Source organism: Hibiscus syriacus, unplaced genomic scaffold (assembly GCF_006381635.1).
Source record: "Hibiscus syriacus cultivar Baekdansim isolate YM2019G1 unplaced genomic scaffold, ASM638163v2 tig00110443_pilon, whole genome shotgun sequence".
Classification (NCBI taxonomy): Eukaryota; Viridiplantae; Streptophyta; class Magnoliopsida; order Malvales; family Malvaceae; genus Hibiscus; species Hibiscus syriacus.
The window spans coordinates 1,730,057-1,746,598 of NW_024062739.1; positions in this window are offsets into that span (position 1 = coordinate 1,730,057).

Here is a 16,542-nt window from a genome sequence, read left to right on the forward strand (position 1 = left end):
TCCTTGATGCAGATATCATATATCCAATTTCGGATAGTAAATGGGTAAGTCTGATACATGTAGTTCGTAAAATAAACAGGAGTTACTGTGATCGAAAATTCTGAGGGTGCATTTGTACCAACATGAGTTCAGAACGGATTGAGAATCTGCATCGATTACAGGAAGTTGAATTCTTTAACTCAAAAAGAATATTTTCCTCTTCCATTCATAGATCAAATGATAGAACGATTAGCCGGTAATTCTCACTATTGTTGTCTTGATGGCTTTTCAGGTTTCTTCCAAATTCCAGTAGCACCTGAAGATCAAGAAAAGATAACATTCACATGCCCCTTCGGCACTTCGCATATCGAAGTATGCCTTTCGGACTTTGCAATGCACCTGCCACATTCCAAAGGTGTATGATTAGTATTTTTTCTGATTTTATTGAGAAATGTATTGAAGTTTTCATGGATGACTTTACTGTTTATGATAATTTATTAAATGAGTGTCTATTAAATCTAAAAAATGTGTTGCGTCGGTGCCTAGAGTTTAACCTTATTTTAAATTATGAAAAAAGTCATTTTATGGTCGATAAAGGTTTAATTCTAGGCCATATTGTTTCTTCTAAAGGAATTACGGTAGACAATGCAAGAACCTATATAATACGTTTACTTCCTTACCCCACTACGGTGAGGGAAATTCATTCTTTCCTTGATCATGCAGGTTTTTACCGCAGATTCATTAAAGATTTCTTGAAAGTGGCGTGACTATTATGCTAGTTGTTACAGAAGGATAAAGCCTTTGATTTCGACCAACAATGTAGAGAATCATTTGACGTTTTAAAGGAAAAGTTGGTTTCGGCACCCATAGTCCAACCATCGAATTGGTATTTTCCCTTCGAAGTCATGTGTGATGCTTCGGATGGAAGTGTTGGAGCCGTGCTCGGACAAAAGATCGGGAAAGAGCCTCATGTTATCGCATATGCGTCCCGTACCTTAGTTTTCGTTCAACGAAATTATTTAACAATCAAAAAAGAATTATTCACTATTATTTTTGCATTAGATAAGTTTAGATCATATCTTCTTGGCACTAAAGTTTTTTTTTCTGATCATGCAGCCTTAAAGTACTTACTTAGCAAAAAAGAGGCGAAACTGCGACTAATCCATTGGATCTTACTCCTCCAAGAATTCAATTTGGAAATCAAGGATAAGAAAGGATATGAGAAATTGATGGTCGATCACTTAAGTTGGCCTCCAATCTCTACAGTTGATCCTCTCATTCATGAGGAATTCCCGGAGAAAAGCTTGATGATGGCGCAGAATTCATTGCGATGGTTCGCAGATATAGTTAATTACTTGCTACAGGTAAATTACCATCTGATTTGACAAGAGCCAAAGTAAACCGTATTAAAAGAGAAACTCGTTTCTTCATTTGGGATGATCATTATATTTGAAAGCACTGTTCAGACCAGGTAATTCGACGATGTGTTCCTTAAAGCAAGGTAAGCTCAAATTTAAATTTTTGTCATTCTTATTCATGTGGTGGACGCTTCGGATCGAAGCGGACTGCTCATAAAATTTTGGAATGCGGAATCTTTTGGCCTCATATTTTCTGTGATGCTTACTTATTTTGTAAGTCCTATGATAATTATCAACGTACAGGTAATTTGACTCAAAGAAATGAAATGCCTCTTAATCATATTCATATATGTGAAATATTTGATGTTTGGGAACTTGACTATATGGGTCCTTTTATTTCTTCTTTCGACAATTGTTATATAATTTTTGCGGTTGACTATGTTTCGAAGTGGGTAGAAGCTAAAGCCACTCGAAACAATGATGCCAAAACTACTATTCAATTTCTAAATAATTATATTTTTTCCAGGTTTGGTACACCGAGAGCGATAATAAACGACCTCGGTACATACTTCATTAATCGGGTAATTGATGCACTTATGAAAAAGCATGGCGTAAATCATAGGATTGCGACGGCTTATCATCCGTAAGCGAATGGACAAGAAGAAATTTCAAACCGTGAAGTAAGGACGATTGTTGAGAAAATAGTAAATCAAAATCGCAAGGATTAGAGCCTGAAATTGATTGATGCTTTGTAGGCTTATCGAAATGCATATAAATGACCTATCAGCATGTCGTCGTATCGCCTTATATTCGGTAAGCCATGTCACTTACCCGTCGAGATAGAACACAAGGCATATTGGGAGGTAAAGCAATACAATATGGAGTTAGAAGTGGTTGTAGAAACACGAAAATTACATATACAGTAGCTTGAGGAAATCATGAGAGATGCTTACGACAACACCATAATATATAAGGACAAAACAAAAGAATTTCATGATCGAAAAATTACTTTTAAATCTTTTTTATTGGACAAAATGTTCTTCTTTTTAATTCAAAATTAAAACTTTTTGCAGGTAAACTTCGATCCAAGTGGAGCAGACTATACACAGTGACTGAAATTTTTTCTCATGGCGCAATCGAACTTGAAGATGGTTCGGGTACCCGATTTAAAGTCAATGTACACATGATTAAACTATATTAAGTGAATAGTCAAGCTTGTCTAATTGAAGATCTCAACTTAGAAGAACCTATAGTCTAAATCAGGTCGTCGAGATAACGATATTAAACAAAAGCGCTTCATGAGAGGCAACCCATTGTTTTTAATTATGTTATATTTTTATTTTTATTTTTATTTTTATTTTTATTAAGCATGTTTCATCTAATTTTTATTATTATTTTTCAGGAACAAAATGTTTTTTAAACTTAAACAACAAAGATTTGCGAAATTATCATCCGAACAGTGCCAAATTCGGACACCAGGAGCAGTGTAATGGCGTGCAAGTAGTGTGGTATCGATACCCCTAAGACGGTATCAGTACCATCGAAAATAGAATTCAAATAGGGTATCGATACCCTCGTATGGTACCGATACCCCTCTATATAATGGTAACGATACCTCTGATGGTATAGATACCGTTGACTCCCTACGGCGCACGTTAGCACACTTTTAAGGGGACCGACGCACGTTAGCAAAACCCAAAAAATTTCCCCCTTTTTTTGTTACTTTCTACCGCCCCACTCCCCAATTCTCTCTTCTCTTTCTTCTACTTTGAATATGGACCCCACCCCTTACCCAATCACTTCATATTTCCCCCAGTTTTACTCAAACCCAAACACCCATCCCCCACGCACAGTAGAAGTAAAACTCCCCAAATCTCTTTATCTTCTTCAACCACTTCCTTCTTTCCCCAAAAACACACCATCGTTTCTTTTCTGCTCCTCACCGTTGTCGGACTACCAAACAACTACTTCCTTGCTAACGTTCTTCATTCGTTCCTCCCTACTCCACGATGGTGTGCACGTTAAACTAACCCTACAACGCCAACACTCCTCCGCCCACCATCCTTGAAGTACGTTGCCGCTCCAATACACCGACGTTCATTGAGTTACCTAGCAATTATGATTTCATTCCACCTCCTCTTTAACTGACCTAAGGATGTGGCCAAGCTTAAACATCGTCGTATCATTCGACGTTTATGCAACTGCGTCGTTTTGCCCATGCCTTGTGCTACATCCACCGCTTCCTTACCTACAATTACTACAGTCGGAATGACTCATCCTCATCCTTGAGCTGAGTTGAAATATTCTTTTTATGGCGTATGACAGCCAGCCAACAAGTGAACTTGGCATTTTTGGTTTGCTCGGGCCTTTGAGATCGTTATTCGATCCAATCACCCACTTATCCTTGGCTCTTACATTACTCATTTAGCTTCTCACATCGCTAATTTTGGTGTTACACATTTCACTTATGCTTTTTCCACAGATGCTTTGGATGAGTGATGCTTGGATTTAATGAGCCTTCTCGCTGGAACCCCGAGCGCACCATACTTCGTTCCACCGGGTGTCCACACTCTTTACCGCTAGCAAGTCTTCGTTCACCGTAATGCGCCACAACTGCCACCTGCGACACCTCGCCAGGATATGTAGTCTCAAATGGATGAAGTCCACAGCCTCCTCCATTCAATTGAGATAAAAATTACTGAGATTCTTTCCGATCTCCGTCCTAGCGCCTCCCACCGTGGCCGAGGCCGTGGTCGTGATCGATACTAAATCCAAGGAGTACTCTATTCCTTCTCTTGCACTTTAAATTTACGTTTTGAGGAAAAACACTTTAAGTAAGGGGGAGTAGAGTGTAGGTTGAATTTCCCTTTTGCTTATCTTTATGTTTGATGCTAGTATGTATTGGTTGAATTTTCGAAAATTTTATTGAATTTCTTTGTCTTGTTGAATATTTTTGGTACGCTATGCTTGTTTGGGAACACATGATTATTTAGGTTAGGATGTTCTTGATAGCGAATAGCATGAATTGTGATCAAGTTGGTATTTTTGTGATGTTCCATGATTTTGTTGGTTGAAATGTGATGCTCAATGCATGAAACAATTTGGTTAGATTTGAGCATTTACGAGCATATCATTTTCTCTCTCATTTTGTTGGATTGAGTATGTCGAATTTGACATTGGTATTCTAGAACCTATATTTTAAATACTATCGAGATTGCATATGAACATGATGCTTAAAAATGATTTGGGCACCTTAGGATTAACCATTCCGTTTCGCCCACTAAATTGTTTACCCATGCATTTTCCCCTAGTTAACCACTTTTGAGCCAATTCTCGCTTCTTTGATTTCACCACATATAAACCCGAGCCCTTTTATTTTATCCCTCTTTTCTACCCTTTTCAGGGCAAGTGAGCAGTTATCCGTTGTATGCTAAAAAACAAAAGCAGTTCGAAAGAAAAAAACAGAAAAAAGATGTTAAAAAAAGAAGAAAAGAAAAAAGGCATGAAAAAATGGAAAACAAAACAACAAAAATGTGAAAAAGAAAAAAATCAAATGCATTTCGAAAAGAATTTTGTTGTTTGATACATTGTCTTTTTATCTTGTTGTGCTTAATGTTTTGATGGAGTTGAACTTATTATTTGTTTGTTCCTTGCCTTGAATTCTAGAATTATTAATTAGCCTTTTCCCCACCTTTACAAAAGCCCCGTTACAACCAATAAAAGACCCTTTGATTTATGCATCTTGTTCTTATTAGCAGTGGAGATTTGATTTACTTGTAGGCTTATGGTAATATTGTGTCGATTCTGACATTGAGCGTTTCTATACCCCAAACACATTGAGTGATTTGAGTGAATCCCGGTAAGGTGTTGAGTAATGGGCATTGAGACTAATGAATTAATGGATGTTAAAATTGTATTTAACTTGTTCTAATTGGTGATATTCAATTGATTGATGTCTTGACTTGAATAATTCTTATGGTCTATACCTTGCTTCATTGAATGTGAAACTTGACAAAGAATGATAAATGAAGTTTTTGACTTATTTGATTATATCATACTTGAGAACAAGCATGAGATAAGCGAGGGGGAATTTGATGAGTGTTCAGAATAGTTAATATGTCCTCGTTATTTCTTCAATATTGTTGATTTATTGCTGCTGATTTGGTTGTGCTAAGCTTATTTTCGTGCAGGGTCTCACTTTCCAGAATTAGTGATATAATGGGTGCATTCTGTATTTTTTTATTATTTGGTCACGGATAGAGACATGGGTACAAATCTGGGCACGACATGGTCTAACATGGCAGTTTCTAGAAGATCCAGTCATTGGTAGTTTTTTATAAGATCTACTTAGCCCGCCTTCTGGAAGATGGATGAGCAGAGTTGCATTAGGAGACTTGTTTAAAGTTTGAAATTAGGAAAAAAACAATTATCTTTAGGATTATTTTATTTTAATTTCTTTGTTTATCCTTAGGCTTTGAGAGGCTATAAATACCCTCTTAGGGTAAGCCTAAACACACATCTCAGATTACAATTTTCTTCTCCTTTCTAGTTTTATTAAAGCTTTCTCTTTTATTTTACTTTTCAAGTTTTTCATTTTTCTTTTATTTTCAAGCTTTGTTTTTAAATATGCTAAGTATGACTTTTGTCATGCTTAGCTAATTTTTTTCATAAGCCGAAAGCTGAAGTGATGACTCAATTCCAAAGGGAGAATTGAAACATGCCGTTAATATATTCGGAATATCTCTCTCAATCTCTTCACTTATTTTTTTCAAAAACAAAACAGTTTTCAAAATCAAAGATAGACTTTGGTCTAGATTGTTGTTGCGATTAAATGTGTGGGAGGAATATTCGGTTTATAGAAAGCACATTCGACTTCCTGAAAAGACACTTGGCGAGATAGCTTCGCCAAGAGGGAATTGAGATCGGAATTGACAGTTATAGAAGCAATAATCCGAGTCGGTCGCCATGAACTTAAACGGTAATTGATATACGACAATTGATGTTGATAGATCAATTTCCGAAGTTGGAATCAAAGATTTCCTTAGGTATTAGGTATACAAAATAGAGTCACATGGATAAACCTTGTAGACAAAGTGACCGACATGAATCCCGAAGGGAAAATCTAATTCAATGATCTAAAGGAAATTGAGGCAAACCGAAGCTTGAAGCTGGAGGGACGACAAACTAATATGGCAAGAAGTCATCTCCATTAACAATGAAAAGTAATAATAAATTATTTAAATAGTGGTCAGTTATCATAATAGCGACCATTATACAACGGTAAAGGTGTCGTCTGAAGCTGCCATTTCACAATCACGATATCCACAATGTTCGTAATAGCATTGAGGTGCTTGAACTCAAGAACTCAATGAATAACAACAAATTCCTTAACCAATATGTTCATCATATTGAACACATATAATTGAGTGTAGGAATTGATTCTAAACTTGCATCTTAACGTAAAGTAAAGTTTTGATTCTGAACTTGCAATTTAATTATTAACCATGAGACAAGTTCTCTGGTGTCTTGAATGGTCAGACAAATTGTAAGACAAATATATTTAAATTAGTGCAATATAATTTGAACTTTGAATCATACTCTCAAGTTTCTTGTTTGGATGCCAAGAAAATTGAGAGAAAAATTGGATTCCCTTTGCAGCTTTATGGATTTGCATATTCAGGACCATTTGGGCACTTCCTTCATAAAGTGATGGATATCATCTTTAGGGGAAAGAAATGCAGTAAAACTGTTGCAAATAAGGTAAGAAAACACATGATGTTCATATTGGCTTTGACTTCCAATTCCCAGGTTTTCTTTTACTGCTTAACTCTTGGAAAAATTGAATTTTGGTTCTGGTTTTTTCAAGGTGTTATTGGAACAATTGACTTCCTCTCCTTGGAACAACTTTTTCTTCATGATGTATTATGGATTGGTGGTTGAAGGTATGTGTGTTCGTCTTCTTGACGTATTCGTGTTTGATGCATACGTTACTTTTATAACCAGTTTTGAAGTAACATAGAGTTGTGATATTATTGGTATTACCATTTCCATTGTTGTTCTTGTTGATGCTGGTGTTGCAGTCACTTCCTTACTTTCATTCTATATCAGTAATTTTAAAATGCTTGAATTGTAGTGATCTGAATTAGAGTAACATTGATAGATATAAACATACGTGATACCCATTCTGAATCTGGATAACATAAGTGGAATGCTGAATGAATGCAATTTTGTTTTTGTAAAGAACATTGTGTTGTTGTTTTTCAGGAAGGCCATGGGGCTTAGCCAGAAGTAAAGTTAGAAAGGATTACCTGAACATTCAATTGACTGCCTAGAAGGTATACGTATAAAAACGATGAACGATATATGACTATATAGCTATTCTATTCGAACTCGGGGCGAGTATGTTCTAGTTTTCTCGAAGTATTCCATACGTTTGAAAGATCATACTGTTGTACCGCATGTTTAAACAGAATCCTGTAACATAGCTATATGTTTACAACTTGTATTTTTGGCCTATAGTTGGCTGGATAAACTACCAGTAGATGCCTCTGCAGTTCTGAGTTTTGTTCCACAGTTTCGTTGCCTCCTGCTGGTGAGTCCTTCATCCGTCATTCCCTCGTATTCTCTTCCCTTTGTTACAGATTTGTATTCGATATATGTATATTTCTATGTGATTAAAGGATTCATCCTCGTATCTGTGTTTGTATAGCATACATACATAGACATGTTGCTAATACTTTTGTTGTTTGCTTTTGGTTGCTAACTTTCAGGGCCATCTTCCTCAACCTGAAAGCAAGATCCGGTGCAAATAAGGCCGCGTAGCGGAAAGGTTTTCTCTTTATACAAATCTCTCTTATCCATCTCAAGAACTTTGTTGTTTGGAAGGAAGGAAAATTCCTTAACTTACTATTTATCTGATCTTCGTTTTACCAGAAATTAATCGAATTCGGGATTCGATTACAGCCAATGAAGGATTAGCGCCCTTGTACTGCTCTTTCGGTACCAATTTTGATTTATCGGTTGTCTTAATTGCGAAAAATTGAAAGTTAAATTAGAATTAAAAGGTTCCATCCGAATTACTTACCTTTGATGAATTTAAAATTGTCCTAAAAAATCAAATTAATGTTAAAAAAATAAATTGAATAAAATAAATAAAAAAGATATTAAATAAATATAAAGAAAAAAAGAAAAGGAAAAATCAATTTTTTAAAAAAGGGTTAAATTTAAAAGAATTTAAAATTAAGAATCAAATTGATGTTAACTAAAATCTACAAGGAGAAGAATAAAAAGTTAGGGGGTCAATTTGCAAAATATAAGAAATATAAACATGGATTAAATTGAATAAATTCAAAATTCAAGGGAAAAATAACAATAGGTAACCAAAACGAATTATGCATCAAAAGTATAGGGACTGTAGATATAATTTAAAGTTTTGTATTTACATCTAGGCCCCCTTATAAATAGCCCATAAACCCCATCTTATTTCATTTATAGTTTTGTATTTACATCTAGGTCTCCCTTATAAATAGCCCATAAACCCCATTTTATTTCATTTCAAACCATTTTCTAAAATCAAACCCCCTTTAAAAAATTCTCTCTCCACTCTCTCATTTTTCATCTCACCAGGCCAATAGCAGACCAACCCCCTGTGACCACAGGCCGCCAGACTCCTACTCCGGCCATCGCCACTGGTTGTCGAAAAATATAAACTAATCCCCCGAATACTCTTCCCAACACTCCGATCTCAAAATCGAGCCCTAAATTCCAAAAAAGAACCCCAAACAACATAGATCTACACTTGAAGTTTCAAACTTTACCTTTCGTCTGGTGACTTTTGGAATTCTGACGACCTTTAGCTTCATTCCGGTGGAAAAAAGGAACAAAATTTTCTCCTTTGTTTTTGAACTCTCTTTTTTATGATATTTCTGTGCTTAAAAATCCTTGTTTGCCTTATAATATTTGTTGCTCGATGTTTAGTATTTCAGTTTTTTTTGTGTTACCTTCGTATATTGTTGGGTTTCTCTCTATTGGATTTCATGTTTTGTAATGCTCCATCGGTGACCTTTTATAGCCTTCGAAAACGAGTTGCTTCCTTGAATTGGGTGGTTTAATCCCGATTTCTCTCGTATTTGGGTATGGTCGATTCTCACGGTATGTCGTTGTTGTTAAGATTTTGCTTTAATTTTGTGGTTTTATTGTTTCAGGGGGCTGAAAATTCTAGCCGGCTCTCGAACCCTACTGACGTGTTGCCTCCATAAGCGTTACTTTATCTCCCCGTGTGACACCCTTGCTTGATACGAAACCCTAGCCCCTGCTAGGTCAGGTAGACAGGCTTGGACCTTACAGGCTTGCTGGGTTGGGCTTGCTTCGGTTGGGCTTTGTCGGGCTTACTAGTTCAGGCTTGCTTCGGTTGGGCTTCATTGTTGGACCTGGACTTCAGACTTTTGGACTCCTTGGACCTAAAAACCGAAAATAATATTAATAATAATATAGTATAATAAATATATAATAATAAATATATAATATAAATATATAATATAAATATGCTACTATAATATATAATAAGTATATGCTATAATATATAATATATACATGTGATATATAATATATATAAATATATACTATAATAATAATATAATGTATAATATATAATGTATAATATATAATATATAATATATAATATATATATATAATATATACTATAACATATAATATATAATATATAATATATAATATATAATATATATACTATATAATATATATATATAATACCATAAAATATATACTATATTATTTATTATATATACTATATAATATATATATTATCCCAGACGAATATAAGTTTCTACAGCTGCCCCTCTTTGGCTATTATTGTGTAACGAAAATATGACAAAGACAAAAAGACACAAGTTTTCGTTTGGTACAAATGGATTTTGAAGGAAAGCTTGTTCTTATAAGTGTCGTCGGTCTCTGAGTTTGAAATCTGACTCAATGTTGACTCTTTTATTGAATATCCTCTATCGCGGAGTTGAAATTTGACTTGAAAACTCTAATAGAATATGGGTCCCTACTGTTGAACTGAATTACATATGACCCCTTTGTCGTGAAGTTGAGTCGATCTTGAGATGTTTTTGAGCACGATGTCCTTCATCATGAAGTTGAAATCTTCTTTGACCCCTTTATCATGAAGTTGAGTCAATCTTAGATGCTTCAAACATGATATCTTTCGTTGTGAAGTTGAAATTTAGCTCGATACCTAGTTTTGGCGGTAATCCATCGCCATTGATTTAATCTTGGATCTTCTTCTAGCCCAATATTCTTCGTCGTGAAGTTGAAATTTGACTAGGCGACCTTAGTTGAGAAATAGTTCTCTGTTGTTAAGCTAAACTATCTTGTAAATGACTCATTTGCTGTGAAATTGAGTCGACCTCTTAGGCACAATATCCTTCATCGTGAAGTTAAAATCGTGGGTGAATCATTCTTCGTGAAGTTTAGTCCAGATTGAATTGTTTTGAGCCGAATATCCTTCGTTGTGAAGTTAAAATCCCGCTTTGATAAATTGAGTGTTCTTGGAGTTCAACATCCTTTGTTGCGAAGTTAAAATTGACTCTGAAAAATATCTAAAACATTATACTCATGTGTGCAATGCTATAGATGCAATGTTCTTATGTATGCCTAAAATGCATATGCAAAATTTGTCATTTTAGGATTTTCTGCTTTAGAGAAAAATCTCAATCTCTGCCAGTCTAGGTTTCTTGACTCTTGCTAATCTTGATTCTCTGATTCTTGGTTCTTGATTTTTTGATCATTAACAGATTTTGAACTGGTATCCTCTTAGAAATTTCTGTTTCAGAAAGGAGTCTTGATTTTCTTCTGTTAATTTGATTTTTATTTTTAATCAATTCTGTTTCTACTTCTTAGTGAGTTTCAAACTAGTATCCGTGTCATTCTTTCGAGCATTGTGCAAGAACCTCTATTAAATTCCAAACACCTATTCTTTCCAAAAAGTCTTTGTACAGTAATACACAATGATCTTTTTAAAAGTGGAAAATCATTTTATTTAAATTCAATGCAAGATGCTAAGAAATTGATCTCTTTCAGAAAAAGAGCCATATTTATTTATGAGGAATAAAATAAAATACATGGCAAACGTTCTGAAAAGAGAAGATATTCAAAAAGTCAAATAGGTGCCCTAGATCTCGATAATGTGCACGCCTTTGAACTGATACACTGTTAGATGACTTTGAGTGTAGCGTTTGTCAAGAGGACTTTGAATATTGTTACAATGCTTGAAAGAGTGCAAAGTTCCTCCTAAATTATTAAGTCTCCGAAGAATTGGATGCTCTAATGCTTTATTGCCTTGATCCAGGACCTCCTCATGCGCGAGTCCTGGATTATTACCCAAGCCGCCTTTTTGGGTTTTCAACTTGGAGCCTCTCTTGGTTCCAAGATGCCATTTTCGGGTTTTCATTTTGGATCCACCTTTTATTTTCTTTTTGTCTTTTTTTTAATTTAGAGCACCTTTTCGGGTTTTCACTCTAGACATTTTCCTTTTTTTTAAATCTTTGCCTTAGGGTGCCTATTCAGGTTTTCACCTTAAGCGAAGTATCTTTTGACTGCATCATAGTTAACTGGATTGGGTAGTTCTGCCCGTCCATTTCAGTCAAGATTAATGCTCCTCTGGAGAAGGCCTTTTTCACAACATAAGGATCTTCCCAATTCGGCATCCATTTTCCTCTAAAATATTTTTGAATTGGCCAAATCTTTTTTAGCACGAGATCTCCTTCATGGAATACTCTTGGGCACACCTTCTTGTTGTGTGCCCAAATCATTCGTTTTTGGTAGGGTCAACCATGGTGAATGGCTTTCAATCTCTTCTCTTTTATTAAGTTCAATTGGTCATATCGAGTTTGCGCCCATTTTGCATCATCTAGATTTACTTCTGATAAAACCCAGAGTGACAAGATTTTTACCTCTGTGGGAAACACAACCTCCATCCCATAAGCTAATGAAAAGGGAGTTGCCTCAGTCGAAGTTCATACTGATGTTCGATAGGCAAACAAGGTGAAATGTAACTTTTTGTGCCATTTTTTATATGTCTCGGTCATTTTCTCCACTATCTTTTAATGTTTTTGTTTGCTGATTCTACCGCTTGATTCATCTTACGTCAGTAAGCAGTTGAGTTGTGATGCTTTACATTGAATTGTTCACATGCAACATCCATCATCTTGTAGTTTAAATTTGTTACATTATTGATAATGATCCTTTATTGTAAACCATACTAACATATGATCTCTTTTTTTAAGAATTTACAAATAGTGGATTGAGTGAAACTAGTGTATGATACACCTTCCACCCATTTGGTAAAGTAGTCAATTGCTACAAGGATAAACTAATGATCATTTGAAGCTTTTGGATGGATCTGTCCAATAACGTCCATGCCCCATATAGAAAAAGGCCAGGGAGCCGTCATCACATGAAGAGGATGAGGCGGGACATTTATTTTATCCCCAAAGACTTGGCATTTCTGACATCTTCTAGCATAGTTGATGCAATCATTCTCCAATGTGGACCAGATATATCCGCATCTTATGACTTCTCTTGCCATCATATGCCCATTTGCTTGAGTTCCACACACTCCGTCATGTACTTCTCCCATTATCATCTTATCCTCTTCTGCATCTACACATCTTAGAAAGACTTGATCATGACTTTTCTTGTATAAGACTTCTCTATCAAAAACATATCCGACTGCCATTCTTCTTATCGTTCTTTTATCAGTTTCGGTAGCTTTCTCCCGATAGCCTTGATTTTTAATATACTGTAGAATGTCATGACACAATGGGTTTTTATCTTTTACTTCTTCGATGTGATAGCAATGAGCTGGGTATTTGTACGACTGCATGTCGATTGACATATGTTAGACTCCCACGGCCCTGAATGTTATTGCCAAGGTAGCTAAAGCATCTTCTATCTGATTCACTTCTCTGGGCACGTAATGGAAAGTGACTTCATCAAACTCTTTAAGTAGATCCAATATAATCTTTTTGTACTCTATCAATTTAGAATCTTTTTTTCCCATTCTCCTCGGAGTTGATAGATTACTGAGGCATATTCTTCATACATCCTCAAAGTCTTTATGTTTTGTCCAATAGCAGCTAGAATCCCCAAAACACAACCTTCATATTTCGCCATATTATTATTGTAATCAAAGTTTAATCTTCTAGTGAATGGGTAATGATTTCCTTTAGGTGAGATCAAAATAGCCCTAATACCGTGCCCTAACGCATTTGATGCATCATCGAAATGTATTTTCCAAGAATCACATGTGGAAGTAATTGCTTCTTCTAAATATATGGCCATCAAGTCTTCATCTGGAAAATCGAAGTCAAATGGTTCATAGTTCTTATAAGCTCTACTTGCTAGGAAGTCAGATACGACACTTCCTTTTATAGCAATTTGACTTACGTACTCAATGTCAAATTTTGACATATATTGCTTGAGTCTTCGTGTATACCCACCGGGTTAATCTTCTAGAGAGTACGGTTATACCCATCATGAATTTTATCAGATCGAACTTGGAAATTAACCAAGTGGTATGATATAGCATATATTGCTTGATTCTTCGTGTAGCCCAGACTAGAGAACAACAAACATTCTCAATTAGTGGATATATATCCTCGTAATCAATAAACTTCTTACTAAGGGTATCACATTGTAACAAAATGTTCCCCACATTGTGACAAATGTGGTCTTCTCCATGTCATCTAGATGCATATTAATTTGGTTGTATCCTGAGAAACTGTCCATGAACGAGAAAAAGGAATTTTCAACTGTAGTGTCCACCAGAGTATCTATGTATGACAATGAGAAGTTGTCTTTAGGATTTTCTTTGTTGAGGTCACAATAGTCAACGCACATGCATACTTTTCCATCCTTTATAGGTACCAGCACTATGTTATCCACTCACTCCGGATACTTGGCTACTTGAAGAAAGCCGGTATCAAACTGCTTCTGGACTTATTCTTTTATCTTAAAGAGCATTTCAGGCCTCATCCTCTTTAGTGTTTTCTATACAGTTTGCATTATGGCTTGATTGGTAGTTTATGGACCATCATATAAGTGTCTAGTCCAGGCCTGTCTTGGTACGACCATGCAAACACGTCCTTGTACTCATGGAGTAAGTCTATCAACCTTTGTCTTGCTTTAGACAAAAGTGTTGTGCCAATTTTAACTTCCTTCTTTTCTTCTTCAGTGCCCAAATTCAAAACTTTAATTTTCTCTTCATGGGGAAATATTTTCTTGTCTTCATTTTCCACCATTCTTTATAACTCAGAAGGTAAGTTGCACTATTCTTCATTGTCACATTCATCAATTTCCCCTAAACACTTAAGCTTCTCAAAATTGATCTCCGGGTCAGAATCATCATTATCCACATCATTAATATCCAAAGACCTGAAAGGAAAAGAGAGAAAATATATATAAGCTAGAGGAAAAATACCCACATAGAATGTAAAAACAAATATATTATATATATGAAAGAAGAAAGGAAAGGAAAAAATGTTTTATCAGAAAGGAAAATTGCGTATTTTATTGAAATATAAATAAAACAGTTTATCAACCCTTACAATAGATCAAATATTGCAACGGGTATAGGCAAATAGGGAAATTTTGAGTATTACTCTAAAAGGGATTTGTAAACCACATGTAATTCTTCAGTAATCCAATTATTAAGCATGAACCCAGCAGTAATGGACGAATTCCAAATTTATCAACATTCTCAGGGCAATATGTTATTATGGCATTGATACTCAAGTCCTTCAAAGCTTTCTCTAGATCAGGCACGACCATCATTGTTTCTCCTTCAAACATATAACCACCAGACTTGAATATATTGTGAAGAGGTGGAAAAACCATTGGTTCCTATTGAATTTCTTCCCCAGTCAATCTTGCCCTTCTTCTTTCTTGGCACCTCTAAATCTCCTTCATTTTTTGCAGATGACTAGGTTGATATCCAAGCCCAAACTGACCCAGTTTGGTAATAGGTAAAATGGGATTGATTCTTCATTGTAAAGAGCTCTCTAACCCTCTTTTTAACCTTGTACATTTCCCCAAAGTCTACTTGATTATCATCATGGTTCATTTTGAGAGTTTAGGATCAGAAATCTTACCCCATTCAGCTACAAATATGGCATTAACAAACTCTAGTGAGCGAAATGAACACTCCAAGGCTTCCTCATTCACATCAATGTAAGGGACATTGGTGGTCACTCTTGTCACTATGTCTTCTTCAGCATTGATGATTACAAGAGCCCTATCAATAACAAACTTGCCTTTCTAGTAGAGTGTTGATGTTATATCCCCAGTTTGATGAATCCACTGCATTCTTAAAAGGTAATTATATTGAGGCATAATGTCCATCACTAGGAATACTATGTTATAAGTGAAAGGTCCAATGGTTAATGGTACTTCAATTTTGCGAAGCACATCCCTTTTCATCCCATCAAATACTCGAACCATACTTTGGCATGTTCTCATATTGGAGGTATCCATTGGTAGCCTTTAGGATGACCAAAGGCATTACATTAAGGGCGGAACGATTATCGATTAGTACACTTAATAAATCATGCCCCTTATAATAAGTGGTAATGTGTAACGCTTTGGCCTGATCTCTTCCCTCGGAAGGGATCTCATCATCAGAAAATGAGATAAGATTATCGGCTTGGATATTATTAACCAGTCTCTCCAACTTATTAATTGGTACATCATTTGGCACAAATATTTGATTCAGGACCTTCAATAGTGTCTCCCTGTGTGCTTCTAAACTCAGTAGTAAAGCCAATATTGAGATACGAACTGGTAAGCTATGTAATTGTTCTACAATGTTGTATTCACTGTGCTTTAGAAAGTTTAAAAACTCCACCGCTTCTTTTTTATTTATTGGCTCGTTCAATGCTAGCTTATCCCCTTTGAATGGTTTAAGCATTCTCTGGGGTAAGTTAGACTTTTGGGAATAAAACTTCCCAATTGTATGCCCCACTTCATTAACATCTTCCTTTAAAGAGCTTTCTTGGCATTCATACTTCCAAGGCACTTGTTTGCTATCTTTATAATGGAAAGGACTTGGTGCTACAATCACCACTTTTTATGGTGCCTTGTTTGTCATCCTCGCTTGGGTGGTGATTATCAAAAGGCGGCTGCCCAT